Source organism: Ranitomeya imitator, chromosome 5 (genome assembly GCF_032444005.1).
Source record: "Ranitomeya imitator isolate aRanImi1 chromosome 5, aRanImi1.pri, whole genome shotgun sequence".
Taxonomy (NCBI): domain Eukaryota; kingdom Metazoa; phylum Chordata; class Amphibia; order Anura; family Dendrobatidae; genus Ranitomeya; species Ranitomeya imitator.
The window spans coordinates 171280185-171297912 of record NC_091286.1 but is presented as its reverse complement, the minus strand read 5'-3'; the positions used below and the strand labels follow the sequence as shown (position 1 = coordinate 171297912).

Here is a 17728-nt window from a genome sequence, read left to right as displayed (position 1 = left end):
GAGCCGAAACGTTGCCCAGACAAGTGGGCTGATTAAAATCCTGCACGTCTAACACTGGAATGTTATGTATGTATGTATGCATGCATACATGCATGCATGCATACATACAGTCATGGCCAAAAGTATTCACACCCCCGCAATTCTGTCAGATAATACTCAGTTTGTTCCTGAAAATGATTGCAATCACAAATTCTTTGGTATTATTATCTTCATTTAATTTGTCTTAAATGAAAAAAACACAAAAAGACTTGTCCTAAAGCCAAATTGGATATAATTTCACACCAAACATAAAAAGGGGGTGGGCAAAGGTATTGGCACCCTTTGAAAAATCATGTGATGCTTCTCTAATTTGTGTAATTAACAGCACCTGTAACTTACCTGTGGCACCTAACAGGTGTTGGCAATAACTAAATCACACTTGCAGCCAGTTGACATGGATTAAAGTTGACTCAACCTCTGTCCTGTGTCCTTGTGTGTACCACATTGAGCATGGAGAAAAGAAAGAAGACTAAAGAACTGTCTGAGGACTTGAGAAACCAAATTGTGAGCAAGCATGAGCAACCTCAAGGCTACAGGTCCATCTGCAAAGACCTAAATGTTCCTGTGTCTACCGTGCGCAGTGTCATCAAGAAGTTTAAAGCCCATGGCACTGTGGCTAACCTCCCTAGATGTGGACGGAAAAGAAAAATTGACAGTAGATTTCAACGCAAGATTGTGCGGATGTTGGATAAAGAACCTCGACTAACATCTAAACAAGTTCAAGCTGCCCTGCAGTCCGAGGGTACAACAGTGTCAACCCGTACTATCCGTCGGCGTCTGAATGAAAAGGGACTGTATGGTAGGAGACCCAGGAAGACCCCACTTCTTACCCTGAGACATAAAAAAGCCAGGCTGGAGTTTGCCAAAACTTACCTGAAAAGGCCTAAAACGTTTTGGAAGAATGTTCTCTGGTCAGATGAGACAAAAGTAGAGCTTTTTGGGCAAAGGCATCAACATAGAGTTTACAGGAGAAAAAGAGGCATTCAAAGAAAAGAACACGGTCCCTCCAGTCAAACATGCCGGAGGTTCCCTGATGTTTTGGGGTTGCATTGCTGCCTCTGGCACTGGACTGCTTGACCGTGTGCATGGCATTATGAAGTCTGAAGACTACCAACAAATGTTTCAGCATAATGCAGGGCCCAGTGTGAGAAAGCTGGCTCTCCCTCAGAGGTCATGGGTCTTCCAGCAGGACAATGACCCAAAACACACTTCAAAAAGCACTAGAAAATGGTTTGAGAGAAAGCACTGGAGACTTCTAAGGTGGCCAGCAATGAGTCCAGACCTGAATTCCATAGAACACCTGTGGAGAGATCTAAAAATGGCAGTTTGGAGAAGGCACCCTTCAAATATCAGGGACCTGGAGCAGTTTGCCAAAGAAGAATGGTCTAAAATTCCAGCAGAGCATTGTAAGAAACTCATTGATGGTTACCGGAAGCGGTTGGTTGCAGTTATTTTGGCTAAAGGTTGTGCAACCAAGTATTAGGCTGTGGGTGCCAATACTTTTGTCTGGCCCATTTTTGGAGTATTGTGTGAAATGATCAATGTTTTGCTTTTTGCTTCATTCTCTTGTGTTTTTTTGATTTTAAGACAAATTTAAATGAAGATATTACGGTAATCCCAAAGAATTTGTGATTGCAATCATTTTCAGGAAGAAACTGAGTATCTGACAGAATTGCAGGGGACAATACTTTTGGCCATGACTGTACATGCATACCGTCCTCCTTTTCCCCCATTCAAAATAAAATCAATTTTAAAAAAAATAATAAAATACATTTGTTTGGTATCGCCACGTTCAGAAATGTCCGGTCTATCAAAATATAAATTAATCCGCTCGGTAAATGGCGTACCGAGAAAAAAATCATAACTCCAGAATTGTTTTTTGGTCACCGACACATTGCATTAAAATGCAGTAACGTGATCAAAACATCTTATGTACCTCAAAATGGTATTAATAAAAAAAAAAAAGTAATCTCTGCACATAAAAAGTAAGCTCCCCACCTAGCCCCGGATTCCGAATAATGAAGACGCTATGGGTTTTGGAAAATCGCGATTTTTTTTTTTTTTTTTTTTTGATTTTTTTTTTTTATTATTATTATTTTTTCTTTTATTTTTTTTTCTTCCCCTTAACCCCTTTACCCCCAAGGGTGGTTTGCACGTTAATGAACAGGCCAATTTTTACAGTTCTGACCACTGTCCCTTTATGAGGTTATAACTCTAGAATGCTTCAACTGATCCCGGTGATTCTGACATTTTCTCGTGACATATTTTACTTCATGATAGTGGTAAAAAAAAATTGATATTACCTGCGTTTATTTGTGGGAAAAAAAATGGAAATTTGGCGAAAATTTGGAAAACTGCGAAATTTTCTAACTTATAATTTTTCTGCAATTAAATCAGAGATATGTCACAAAAAATACATAATAAATAACATTTCCCACATGTCTACATTACATCAGCACAATTTTGGAACCAATTTTTTTTTGTTAGGGAGTTATAAGGGTTAAAAGTTGACCAGCAATTTCTTATTTTTACAACACCATTTTTTTTTTTATTTTTTTTTTTTTTTTTTTTTTTTTAGGGATATCTCATTTGAAGTCCTTTTGAAGGGTCTATATGATAGAAAATACCCAAGTGTGACACCATTCTAAAAACTGCACCCCTCAAGGTGCTTAAAACCACATTCAAGAAGTTTATTAACCCTTCAGGTGTTTCCCAGGAATTTTTGGAATGTTTAAATAAAAATGAACATTTAACTTTTTTCGCAAAAAATTTACTTCAGCTCCAATTTGTTTTATTTTCCCAAGGGTAACATGAGAAAATGGACCCCAAAAGTTGTTGTACAATTTCCTGAGTACGCGATACCCCATATGTGGGGGTAAGCCACTGTTTGGGCACATGGCAGAGCTCTGAAGCGAAGGAGTGCCATTTGACTTTTCAATGCAAAAATGACTGGAATTGAGGGGACGCCATGTTGCATTTGGAGGGCCACTGATGTACTAAACATTGAAACCCCCCACAAGTGACACCAGAACTTATCTAGATGTGTGGTGAGCACTTTGACCCACCAAGTGCTTCACAGAAGTTTATAATGCAGAGCCGTAAAAATAAAAAAACTTTTTTCACAAAAATTATCTTTTCGCCCCCAATTTATTATTTTCCCAAGGGTAAGAGAAGGAATTGGACCCCAAAAGCTGTTGTACAGTTTGTCCTGAGTACGCTGATACTCCATATGTGGGGGTAAACCACTGTTTGGGCGCATGGCAGAGCTCGGAAGGGAAGGAGCGCCATTTGTCTTTTCAATGCAAAATTGACTGGAATTGAGATGGGACGCCATGTTGCGTTTAGAGAGCCACTGATGTGCCTAAACATTGAAACCCCCCACAAGTGACACCATTTTGGAAAGTAGACCCCTAAGGAACTTATCTAGATGTGTTGTGAGAACTTTGAACCCCCAAGTGTTTCACTACAGCTTATAACGCAGAGCCGTGAAAATAAAAAAAAAAAATTTCCACAAAAATTTATTTTTTAGCTCCCAGTTTTGTATTTTTCCAAGGGTAACAGTTGAAATTGGACTCCAAAAGTTGTTGTCCAATTTGTCCTGAGTATGCTGATACCCCATATGTGGGGGGGGAACCACCGTTTGGGCGCATGGAAGGGCTTGGAAGGGAAGGAGCGCCATTTGGAATGCAGACTTAGATGGAATGTCTGCAGGCGTCACATTGCGTTTGCAGAGCCCCTAATGTACCTAAACAGTAGAAACCCCCCCCCCCACACACAAGTGACCCCTCTGGTAAGCCACCTCCCTGCAGGACCCGGATGCAGCCCCTCGGCCATTTTGGATCCGGGCCTGCTGCAGGTAGGAGGAGGTAAGAGACCCTCGCAGCAACGTGATCACATGGCGTTGCTTCGGGGGTCTCAAGGAAGCACGCAGGGAGCCCCCTCCCTGCGAGATGCTTCCCTATACCGCCGGAACACTGCGATCATGTTTGATCGCAGTGTGACGGGGGTTAATGTGCCGGGGGCGGTCTGTGACCGCTCCTGGCACATAGTGCCGGATGTCAGCTGCCATAATCAGCTGACACCCGGCCGCGCTCAACCCCATGAGCGCGGCCGATCGCATATGACGTACGTCTAATGTCAGAAAGGGGTTAATTTTTTTTTTTTCATCACTTAAATAAAAAAACATACATACATGGAATAAATGGCGCTATAACAATTAATAATAATAATATTTGGTATCTATGTACTTGTGCTGACCTGTAGAATCATAATGCCAGGTCCGTATTAGCATTTAGTCAACAAGGTAAATAAAAAATAAAAATAAGCTTGCGCTTTTTTTGCAATTTCACCGCACTTGGAATTTTGTTCTTGTTTTACAATACATTATATGGTTTAAACCAATGTTGTCATTCAAAAGTACAACTCGTCCCTCAAATAACAAGCTGTCATGGCTTTATTGATGAAAAAATTAAGTTATGGCTCTGGGAAGAAGGAGAGCTAAAAGCGAAAACTGAAGATCTCAAGGTCGTGAAGGGGTTAAAGAGCTGGTATACCTGCTCTTTGTGGTTTTTTTTTTTTTCTTAGCCCAGAGCTAGCCCTGACCCTGGCCTCAGTCTCTAGCACCATTGTCTGCCCGCCCACTACATACTCCTTGGCTGTTAGTATCTGCCCCCAGTACTGACCTGTCATTTATTCCAGCACTGGAAGTGACAGAACAGAAAAAGCAAAAAGTGGAAAAAATAAAACTTAACTTTTAATACACAAAAGTAGTAAAAAACAGGTCACCCAAATAAACTCTAAATACGGGGTCAAGTCACCACCATATGAAATGGACATAGAAAGATGACAAGCCCTATATGGGATTAAAAGTTTCCAGCACTATATGCGGAATCAATCCAGGATGGGGTACAAAAAGAAGCTGTTCAAAACATATAACAAACAGCCACTGACCCCATATAACCAGACACATATATACAATAGACAGTAATAAGCATGTACTGTGAGAATATGCTTACTGTACTAATGAAAAAAACAGGAAAGGTCTCACCAATTCCATAAGGCAGGCAGTGGAGCACCGGATTTTCTTGAGTCAAACAAATATCCGGATAATGAAGAGATGACAATCCCTATGTCAATCCCTGCGGGGCTGCAATAAGCTATCCCCCAAGCTCCTGCCCTTACAAGGGCAGTCCACATCTACCCCTGTAAACATATGCCCTGCACTCTCCCTATATTGTCCCGACGCGTTTCTTCCAAGCCTGAGTCATCAGGGGACTTGCTTGTATGAGGAGACTGAGTGCTAATAATAGAGGGACAAAGAGTCCTGCCCCACTCTATGCTGTCCTGCTTTGACAGAAGTGACAGAACAGCAATTCCCGCTGCTCTCATTTGTGGCAGTGGAACTCCAATAGTGGAATGCCTTGAGAGCAATAAAAATGTAATATCCCACGGAGGTCTGAATTTGGAATGATACTCAAAATCAAAGTGGAAGACCAACTTAGAGGCTGATTCAACTTCATTGGAAATGCCTCAAAACAAGGAAATGATTCTCAGTAGTGTGTGTGGCTTCCACATGCCTGTATGACCTACAGCGCCTGGGCAAACTTCTGATGAGCCGACGGATTTTTTCCTGAGGGATCTCCCAGACCTGGATTAAATCATCATTCAACGCCCGAACAGTCTGTGGTGCAATGTGGTGTTGGTGGATGGAACAAGACATGATGTCTCAGATGTGCTAAATTGGATTAAGTTCTGGGGATCGGGCAGGTCAGTCCAGTCCATAGCCGCATCAATTCCTTCATCATGCAGGAACTGCTGACATACTTCAGCCACATTTGCATATGGTCTCACATTGGGTCTGAGGATCTCATCCTGGTACGTAATAGCAGTCAGGGTACCTCTGGCTAGCACATGAAGGGCTGATCGGTCCTCCAAAGAAATGTCATCATCCTAAGGCTACTTTCACACTAGCGCCGTTTGGCCTCCGTCGCAATGTGTCGTTTTGGAGAAAAACACATCCTGCAAAGTTTCCTGCAGGATGCGTTTTTTTCTCCATAGACTTTCATTAGCGACGGATTGCCACACGTTGCATCCGTCGTGCGACGGATGCGTCGTGTTTTTGCAGTCCGTCAGGACAAAAAAAAAACCGTTCCATGCAACGTTTTTTTGTCCGTCTGTTCCGCTTTTTCTGACCGCACATGTGCGGCCGGAACTCCGCCCCCTCCTCCCCGGACCTTACAATGGGGCAGCGGATGCGTTGAAAAACTGCATCCGCTGCCCCCGTTGTGATTTTATTTCACAGTATGCTTCGGTACGTCGGCCTGACGCACTGCGATGGGCCCGTACCGACGCTAGTGTGAAAGTAGCCTTATTGACGTACTGCCAAACCGGTCATGCTGGAGGATGTTGCAGACATTGAGCTTTCTCCACAGTGTGTCCAGACTCTCACATCTGTCACGTACTCAGTGTGAGCCTGCTCTCATCCGTTAAGAGTACAGGTCGCCAATATCTAATCCGCCAATCTTGGTACTCTGACATATGCCAATTGCAATGTATGGTGTTGGGTTGTAAGCACAGCACCCACTTGTGGATGTTGGGCCATCATACCACCCTGATGGAATTTGTTTCTGACAGATTGAGCAGACACATGGATGTTAGTGGTCTTCTGGAGGTCATTTTGCAGGACTCTGGTACTGCTCCTCCTGTTCCTCCTTGCACAAAGGAGGAGGTAGCAGTCCTGCTGCTTGGTTATTGCTCTCCTACGGCCCCCTCCACATCTCCTGGTGTACTGGCTTCTCTCCTGGTTTCTGCTCCATGCTGTGGACAATGTGCGGACAGATACAGCTACTTTTCTTGCCACAGCTTGCATCCTGGATGAGCTGCACTACCTGAGCAACGTTTGTGGGTTGTATCCTCATGCTACTTTACCTCTAGTGGTGAGAGTAATGACAAGATGCAAAAGTGACCAAAAAAAAGCCAAAATGATTGAGAACAGAAAAATAGTCTATGGTCATCATGAACAGCTGATTTCCAGCAGAGCTGAGGAGTCAGACAGGGCTGCAGCCCAAGTCCAATGCTCTTAAAAATTTACATCAACGAGCTGGCCACTGCTCTGGAATCCTCCTTGACACCAGATCTCACACTCCATGATGCCTAGGTGAAATTTCTGCTGTATGCAGATGAGTTACTGCTGCTGTAACCAACTGAGAAAGATCTTCAATACAACCTGAATATCTTCGAGGAGAAATTCAGCTCCATATAGGCACTACCCATCAACCCAAACAAAATCAACATCATGGTGTTGCAGAGTAGGAAGCCAAGATCAGATCTCTTCATTTGTGCTAAACAACTATACTCTTACAGGAATGGACCAATACACCAACCTGGGCCTGGAAATTCACCAGTCAGGGAGCTTCAAACAAGCCAAAGAGACCATGAAGGACTAGGCCTGCAAAACCTTTTATGCCATCTGCAAGAAACTATACCATCTAAAGCCACCAGTGAGGGTCTGGCTAAAAATATTAGCTCCCATAATCGCCCCAATCTTCCTGTACAGCAGTGAGATCTGAGTCCCTCACACATACCCAGACTAGTCAAGGTGGGAATCCAGCCCTACAAAAATATTCCAACTGGAATTCTGTAAGTACCTTCTCCAGGTCCATCGGAGCACCAACATTGCCTGTCAAGCTGAGCTGGGCAGACTCACTCTTCAACTATCAGTTCTGAAGAGGGTGCTGTCCTTCCAGGCTCATTTATACGGTAGCAGTCCAAGCTCCCATCAAAGCCCTACTACAATGTAAGGGGGACAAACAAACCAGGATCTCCATAGCAGCCCAGTCAAACCCAACCTAACAAAAGCAGCTTGACAAAAGCCACAATCCGGAAGATGGTATACGAGGGCCAGTAGAGGTGTGTCAGTGACTGGAAGAACGATATCAGCATCTCACAGAAACTATGTACCGGAGTCTACGGAAAGACTACAGGATGTTGTTGAACAGTTTTTTCCCAATTTGCTGCTGACTCGTATGCCTCTGTATTTGGCAGTGTCAAACCTGTCCCCACTTTTGTAAATTAATGAGATGAGGCCTTGGTTCCAGGAACGAGGGAAGTAGCCAGCGCTCAGCACCATATTAAACCGTTTAGCCAGCGGTGTATGGATTTCTGGTGGGCTGTATTTCTGCATTTCTGGTGGGATTCCATAGTGTACTGCACTTCTTCCTACATGGGAGTTTAAGGTATATCTTCCTAGAGTCTCTCTTTGTATGACCATTGAGTATATGAAGTCCTAAACTTCTACATAAATTCTGGAGCTTTTTGCTACTTTTGTTGACTGTACTGTCAAAGCTGTTTCTCTCCGTGTGTACTGAGTTATGGCCATCAGTCTCTGCTCCAAATGTATAGATGTTTCCTTCAGGGGTCAGAAAGTCTTTCTCTCTCCCTGTTCTTGCATTGAGGTCTCCAAAGATGAGTAATTTGCCCGGGGCCTGAGAATTGCCGGCTTCTCCTTTTGTAAGATCTCAAAGCTGTCTGGATTGAAGTAGGGGAACTCTGGCACGTAGGTGATGCAGAGGTAGACATCAGACTGAGAAGTTAAGATGGAGCTGCTGATTCTGATCCATATGTGGCTGTATCCTCTCTTCACCAGTTTGATGTACTGTTGGAGCTTCTCTATATACCATACCAATATTCCTACTGAGCTGTGGCCCTATTTGATTTTATTTTCAGTGCATCGATCGAGACTTCCCTGAATCCAATGGGCACCAGGGATTCTTTTTCAGCTCTGGTCCATGTTTACAGGAGGATCTGAATGTCTAGATCAGGGGTCCTCAAACTTTTTAAACAGGGGGCCAGTTCACGGTCCCTCAGACCATTGAAGGGCCGGAATATAGTTTTAAAAAAAACAAAACTAATTCCTATGCATACTGCACATATCTTATTTTGAAGTAAAAAACAAAATCGGAACAAATACAATATTTAAAATGACGAACAAGTAAAGTTAAATCAACAAACTTACCGGTATTTCAATGGGAACTATGGGCCTGCTTTTGGCTAATAAGATGGTCAATGTCTGGTTCCATATTTGTCACTGCTAGTTGTAACAAGTGAAGCAATTGTTCTCTCTCTTCATATCATGGTTTCCTAGGAATTCCAAATTGCTCTTAGTAAAAAATATATATATATATATATATATATATATATATATATATATATATATATATATATATATATATATATATATATATATATATATATATAATATATAATATATAATATATATATATATATATACACACACACATATATACACCAGTCGATATCCCTTCAGCTTCACCAGTGCCCATACTGGTGGAACCCTGCTTTTACCTCAGGATCAGACTGGTGTGGTGTGAGAGTCCCCAATAGGCAGTATAGGTCCCCAATAGGCAGGTAAATGTCCCTAATAGGCAGCACAGGTCCCCAGTAGGCAGCACAGTCTGGACCCAGAGTTTAAAAAAAATAAAAAAATACCAGTACTCACCTATGTCCCCGTTGCACTGAGGAGGCGCCCACTCGACTCCATCTTCTTCTGGCACAGGCTGCGTGACATCATCAGGCGGCGTGATGACAATCACGTGGCCTGTGCTGCATACAGAGGGCCACTCATCGCCTTTCCTCGTCGTTCCGCCCGTGATTACAGGGCCCGTCGACATTGAACTTTAGTGAAGTTCACTATCAGCTGGGCCCAGGGGCCGGATAAATGTGTTCAGAGGGCTGGATGTGGCCCGCGGGCTGTAGTTTGAGGACCCCTGGTCTAGATTTGAGTCTTTGTATAAGGCGGAGTCATTTGTATTACATTCACATTACATGTAATTTACATTTACATTTGTTTCACATCATATTCGCCTGCTCACGGCGCGGTCTCTGCACTTCCCTGCTTCTTCGATGGTCTCCGGCGCCTGCAGCTTTTCCTGTGTTCAGTGGTCACGTACGCTCATTAAAGTAATGAATATGTACATGACTCCACTCCCATAGGTGTGGAGTGCATATTCATTACTCTGAGCGGTACCATGTGACTACTAAACACAGGAACAAGCTGCCGGAGACCATCGGAGAAGCCGAGACCATGCCAGGATGGGCTAAGTATGACGGAGGAGGGTGAGCCATGCAATATTCACTTGTCCCCGTTCCATCGCCGGGCTCGGTCTTCAACGTCCTCTGGCTGTGACGTTAAGGTCAGAGAGGGGGCGATGACGTGGCTAGTGCGTACCCTCTGCCTGAATAGTCACTGCAGAGACCCAGAAGACACAGCGGTGGAACGGGGACAAGTGAATATCGCAAGTGCCGGTGTCCTTAGCTAGCGGTGACTCCGACGCCAGGCACCCAGCAGCATATGGGGCATAATATTCTATGGAGCATCTTATGGGGCATATTATTCTATGGAGGTTCTTATGGGCCCATCAACCTTTGTGCAGCAGCATATGCGGCATATTCTGTGGAGCACCTTAAGGGGCCATCATTAACCTTTATGGAGCATTATGTGGGGCATATTTTAATATGGAGCATCTTATGGGGCCCATCATGAACTTTTTTGGAGCATTATATGGGGTGTATTTTGTATGGAGCATTATATGGGGCTCCTGATTCAATAAAATATTCAAAAACATTTAACCTACTGATGTGTCGATTAATCTTACTTTTATTGGTATCTATTTTTATTTTTGAAATTTAGCAGTAGCTGCTGCATTTCCCACCCTAGGCTTATACTCAAGTCATTAAGTTTTATTCGGACTCCCATGACTGCACCATGAGAGAGGGGATCCGCCCTTCAGGAACAGGAAACCTACAGATACAAAAAGGGCAGCACCTCTCCCACGTATCAGTTGGTTTCTTGTAGATCTATGGATCCCAGGCTGAATCGGGTAGCGAGGGGGGTCTCCTACCTCGGCCAGTGCGGGGGTTCCTGGAGATGCCACTGTGGTCCTGGCTGGGCTGCACGGCAGTGGCGTTCACAGCAGGGAGCAGACTCCGGAGGATTCCTGTCTCCAGGGAGCCAGGTGCTAGGTGAGTATTCTCAGTGTCTCTGTTCCGGCGGGTGTGTGGTGCAGCAGGGTTGCGGAGTGCTGGTGTTAGGAGGTGGACGCTGTATGGAGCACCGCTGGCGTCCCGTGCCACTCTGAACGCAGGCTGGAAAGGTTCCCAGTCACGGTGACGTCGGGGGTGGAGCTGGCGAGCGCTTCCGGGTTGCTGCACATGCGCTGTAATTCCAAGATGGCGACGCCCACCGGATCCTGGACGCCGGGTTCCACGCAGGCCCTCTGATCATCCAGCTGTATTCCGGAGCAGGAGAGCCAATGGGCACAGCGCAAGGCAGTCTGCTGACCGGAATAAGGGGGATTTAAGCAGGTTCCAGATTCAGAACCATGCTTCTGCCTCATTGACATGATTGAGAGCGATCGTGAACAGCAGACTCAGCTGCTGGATGAAGTGTTACAGAAGCCCAAGGAGAAGGACCATGACAGGAGTGACCAGTCCAGTCTTAAGAGCTCCTCCAGGCAGGGATCGAGAGCATCGACTGTGAAAGCCCCCCCCCCCCATATTCCATTACCTTTTTGTCTATGGGCACTGGTAAGTGATCTACATGAAAGTTCACTCAGTGATGCGCTCCCCCCCCCCCGTATACTTTTTCATTTTAGGGGAAGAAGTGTGGGCAAGGTGAAGCATAAAGAATGCCCCAATCTGTGGAGTCCCCTTGCCAGATTCATGCCCCCCAAAATTATGCACCCCCTGTATCCAGCAGACAGTAAGGTCTAAAGGAAAGGTGGGGGCGGAGTGACATAAGGACTGGATAGACTATATCGGCTTTACTGTCCTCCTCCAGGTAGCAGAAGAATCTCTGAATGTGGCAAGCTTAAAAGAGATGGTGAGAGCGGAAGTGAGGGAATCCCTGAGGTCCCTGTTCCAAGCGGGAAGTTCAAAATACAAGGCCCCTTTGGAGTCTAATTCTTCAGAAGGGGAAAGAGAAGAGGGGTCGTATGATTCAGTTCTCTCATCCTCTTTGTGAGAAGAAGACTCTGGCTGGTTCTGTCTGCCTCTGGATCGGGTAGACAAGCTAGTAAAATCAGTCAGCGGAACGATGGGCATAGCGGAACCTAAATCACAGCTTTCCAAACAAGAGATGATGTTCAGCGGGCTGGATTAAAGAAGGCGTAGGTCTTTCCCATTGAACGATAAAATTCAGGAACTAATTTTTCAAGAATGGAAAAAACCTGAAAAAAAGGGTGCTTTACCACCGATCCAGCAGTTAACACCTGGGACAAGGCCCCTAAATTAGACGCTGCAGTGGCAAAAGCATCAAAGAAAGTCTCACTACCATTTAAAGATATAGGGACTCTTAAAGATCCCCTTGATAGGAAGGCAGACACCTTCCTTAAGGGTACCTGGGAAATGGCATCCGGTTCTCTAAGACCAGCAGTAGCAGCAACTTATACTGCCAGATCCTTGATGGTCTGGCTGAATTAGTTGGAGTCCCAGCAGAAAGAGGTCATTTCCAGAGATAGAATTCTGAAAGCTCTACCAGTGATTCAAGAGGCCGCTGCCTTCCAATCAGAACCCCTCAGTTGATTCAGTTAAAATGGCGGCCAGAGCAGCGGGACTTTCTTAACGCGGCTTGTAGAGCCTTGTGGTTGAAATGCTGGTCAGGGGGACATTCAGACAAGATCAAAACTCTGCGCTATTCCATGCAAAGGGGAGTATCTCTTCGGTCCAACCCTAGATGAGTTGCTGGAGAAAGCAGGGGATGGCAAGAAAAAATTCCCTGACTTATCATCCATGTCCTACCGTCATCCTTTCAACAGAGAGTTTTGGTCGGGGAAGAAAGCGCATGTTGTCACCCATTAGAGACCATTTTAGATGGGAGGATAAATGCAGAAGAGGTACGGGCTTTATGTTCCGCCGTTCCTCAAGAGCGTAAAAAACCTGACCAATGACTAGCGATCCCTGTGGGGGGAGATTGTCGGCCTTCTTTTCAGCATGCAGTACAAGAGATGTGGTGCACTCCGCATGGAAAAAAGGTGCAGGCTGAACACAAAGTCAGTGTCTATAGAAAAAACAGCCGCACACTCAAGACTTGCAGGTTTTTACGTGAAAGTTGTATTTTTTATTATTAGTACAGGCATCACCAAATGCTTATTAGTGTTCAGAGAAAATGACGGATACTTTAAGTTACGGTTAACGTTTCGACCAAGGCTGGTCTTTGTCAAAACCACACTTCTAATGGAGGGTAGAAAAGGTGCAGAAGCAGTCTGGAGTAGGCGAAGTCTGCAAGGGTCCTGTAGCACTGAGTCCATCACACTGGTGATGCAGCATGGTCAGAAATCAGGAATAGTGATTGGGTGCGGAGTATAATATCAGATGGACTCAGACTTGAGTTTAGTCATTTTCCACAAGATAATTTAAATTTAACTCCCTTGCACTCTTCTCCCCTTGAACAAACCGCATTGGAAGCGGAAGTTGTGAACGTGTGCCTTTTAAAAAAAAGTTCTGATTAAGGTTCCAGAATCTGAGAGGTGTAGAGGATTCTACTCTATTTCTTATTCAAAAACCAGACAAATCGTTTAGAACCATTGTAAACCTTAAGTCCCTTAATGAGTTTCTGGTTAATAGAACCTTCAAAATGGAATCAATGAGTTCGACAATAAAGACGCTGTCTAAAAACTGCTTCATGGTAGTCGTAGATTTAAAAGACGTTTATCATGTACCTATCCACTTAAGACATTCTTAAGGGTGGCGGTTCTTATGGGAGGAGTAGTTCGCCATTTTCAGTTTAGGGCACTTCTCTTTGGTCTATCAGCTGCCCCTAGGGTGTTTACAAAGATAGTTGCTGAGGTCATGGCGCATTTACGAGAATCCAATATTCTTGTTATCCCCTATTTAGATAATTTCCTTATAGTGGGGAATTCAGCAGACCATTGCCTCTTACAAGTAGGAATGGCTAGGGCCAGACTAGAACACTTAGACTGGATAATAAATTATGAGAAATCCCGGTTACAACCCCTAAAACTTCAGAGATTCCTAGGTCTACTGTTAGATTCGGAGGCCCAGCAATGTCGTCTTCTGCCAGATAAGTTATTACATATTCAACAACAGGTGTTGAAGGCGATCGATAGCCTGCCTAAGGGTCATGGAGGGTCTATGTCACTGTTATTATCCCTGACTTCATGTATCCCAGCTGTCCGATCGGCTCAATTTCACACTAGACCTTTACAGTCAGAGGTGCTGGTTAATGATAGTGCCTTGGAAGGGTCCTTGCAGGGTCAGATAATATTGAGTCAGTTAACCCTTATGTCTTAGATGGTGGCTAAATAAAGACAACTTATCTGCAGGTGTTCCCTGGGTGAAACACGTGACTCATGTAATAACCACAGACGCTGGTCCCTCGGGGTGGGGGGCCCATATGGGTGACGTTGTGGTTCAGGGGCAATGGGACTCCTAGGCAAGAGCTTCATCCAATCCGAGGGCGTTAATGGCAATTGACCGATCAGTTAAAAAACTCCTCGTATATCTACAGGGTCACCATGTGAAGATCCTCTGACAACCAGGTGGCAGTGGCATATGTAAATCGCCAAGGTGGAACGCATTCCGAGACTATGATGCAAGTGGCGGATCGCCTATTCCAAACAGCAGAAAAACATTTTCAGTTTTTAAACCACTTCATATCAGAGGGAAGGAAAACGTAAAGGCAGACTTTCTAAGCCGCTATACCCTAAGGCAAGGAGAATGGTCTCTGAACAGAGACCTCTTTGATCAGATTGTCCGAAAATGGGGTCAACCAGAGGTGGACCTCTTTGCCACCAGAGACAACTGAAAAGTGAGAAAATTCTGTTCCCTAAATCCCCAGGGAGAATCCTCTGATAGTGGATGCTTTCTTGTAAGATGGGATTTTTCTTTGGCTTACGCGTTCCTACCATTGACACTGTTGCATCTAGTGGTGAGGAAAATCAGGGAGGATCGGGCAAGAGTCATACTAATTGCCCCGTTCTGGCCCAGGAGAGCCTGGTTCGCGTGGCTCAGGACTATGTCGGTAGGCGACCCCTGGGTGCTTCCAGACATTCCGGACTTGCTCTACCAGGAACCGATCAGCCATCCACAAGTGAAGGGACTCCATTTAACAGCATGGAGTTTGAAAGGTCATTGTTAAAAGACAGAGCCTTCTCCCCACATTTAGTAGATACCCTTCTGAAGAGTAGAAAACAAATCGCAACAAAGATCTACTTTAGAACCTGGAAGAAGTTCCTGGCCTCTTCAGATTTTAACGTTGAAGGGGCGCCGATACGTCAGATCTTAGAATTTCTGCAGAAGGGTTGAAAAATATTTAAAATTGAGTCCTCAGTAGTTGATACCTTTTTAATGGCTAACTGAAAAGATGGTAACAAATTGCAAGCTTTCGAGACTACACAGGTCTCTTCATCAGGCATATGCATGTAAAGAAGCTGCGGAGACACCATCACGTGTTTCTCGACGCAAGCAGTGAATAGCCAGGCCTTTCCCCGGGAAGGAACAACCACGGGAAGGGCAGCATCCTATGAAGGAAAGCCACCTATGCCAAGCATGGTATCCATCCACAGACAGCTGTTTCGGGGTTTTTGCCCCTCATCAGTGTGGAGTAGGAATCTGGCTATTAGGAGCAGTGCCTAGTAAAAAGGCTATAAAAGGCTCAGATGATTGGCCTCGGGGAGACCAAAACATCCAACACCTCGGAGACACCATCACGTGTTTCTCAACGCAGTGATTCCAGAACACTGCCCCCATCCCTTATGGGAAATGTGCAGATGCATGTAAAGAAGCTGCGGAGACACCATCACGTGTTTCTTGACGCAAGCAGTGAATAGCCAGGCCTTTCCCCGGGAAGGAACAACCACCATGTCTTCATCAGGCATAGACATAGTTCCAACCCCATGGATAGATATGAATACCTTGGTCGCCTTAGAAAGACCTTTTTGAATCGGGGCTACCATCCAAGAACAATTGAAAACCAGATTACAAGAGAAACCAGAATATCAAGGAATCACCTGCTACATTACAAAGCTAAAGAAGAAAACAAGCGGGTGCCTCTAGTGGTCACCTACAATCCAAATCTGGAGGTGCTAAGGGGAGCTGCACGGAAATTACAACTTTTACTACAAAAAGATGCCCGCTTACAATCCATTTTTCCAGGCCCCCCACTACTGTGTTTTAGGCAGCCCCCAAATCTAAGAATCATCATTGTTAAAAGCTCCCTGTCCTCTCACACAGCCGCAGGTACCTTTCCTTGCAATCAGAAAAAATGTAAAACCTGTCCATTTATTATGAACATGGACAAGATAAAGATCCCCAATTCACATCAGGACTACAAGATACCAGGTACTTTCAGCTGCGTCATTTCTAATGTGGTGTACCTAATCATTTGTACTAAATGTCCAACTGGGGGTCTGTATATAGGAGAGACAGGGCAGAAACTGAGAACAAGAATGAACTCTCATCGCCACACAATAAGAGAAAAAAGAATGGATCTACCTGTGTCAATACTTTACTGTCTCCTGGATCATAACATTATGGACATGAAATTACTTGTATTAGAAGGTAGCTTCAAATCTCAGAGACAGAAGAATATGGGAATATAAACTGATGATGACCTTTGACACTTGGTGCAGGAATGAATGTGTCCCGTGGATTTGTCTTTTTACATCAACTAAGGAATTTGCCCCTCAGACCATGTGGGGTCATCGCAACCGAACCAGACCCCAATCAGAGGACAATGAAACACTCCTTATCTAAGAACTGGTCCAATATTTATGGACATAACGGTTTCACTCATAGTACAGTAATTCTGCTTCATGTCACCTGTCTTATCCATGTTTTTTCAAATTTTTTTTTCTGTCATGTGCATAAAAGTGATTCTCCAGAATTTCTTTTAGTCTATGCCTGATGGAGACCTGTGTAGTCTCGAAAGCTTGCAATTTACCATCTTTTCAGTTAGCCACTAAAAGGTATCAACTACTGAGTACTCTCAATTCTAAATATTTTTCTATCCACTGGCTAACACGGTACCAAGATATATATCTTTCCTGCAGAATGGTTTGGAGTTAAATCTTTCAGCAAGTACACTAAAAGTACAGGTCTCAGACCTGGGTGCCCTGTTCTCTTGTAACATTGCCAATAACTATTGGGTTTCAAGGTTTATTAAGGCAGCTGGTAGAGCTAGACCCATACACAAAAATAAAACCATACCATGGGATCTTAACCTAGTCCGTTCAACTTTGACAAAGGAACCGTTCGAACCCTTACATTCAGCCTCAATTAAGATGTCCCTTAAAACAGCTTTCCTGGTAGCAATAACATCTGCGCGTAGAGTAGGAGACATCCAGGCACTTTCTAGACTTTCCCCTTATACAGAGTTCTTACAGGATAGAGTAGTCCTCAAGCCGGACCCAGCCTACTTGCCGAAAGTAGCATCCCATTTCCACAGGTCACAGGAGATAGTTCTACTATCATTTCTCCCTAATCCTTCTAACCCTAAGGAAGAAAAACTCCATACATTTGATGTTAGAAGATGCCTGCTAGAATATATCTGTCACTGATGCTTGGAAGAAAGGTAATGCGTTATTTTTATCCTTCCAAGGTTCTAGGAAAGGGCTTAAGTATCAAAATGCACACTAGCAAAGTAGATTAGGGA

General features: G+C 44.4%; 1 protein-coding gene across 2 annotated transcripts in view; it reads left to right on the top strand.

Annotated features, from left to right (window-relative positions):
• The window catches only part of PDCD2 (programmed cell death 2), a 161882-nt gene that overhangs the window by 47438 nt on the left and 96716 nt on the right, over positions 1-17728 (top strand). The window lies entirely within an intron of this gene.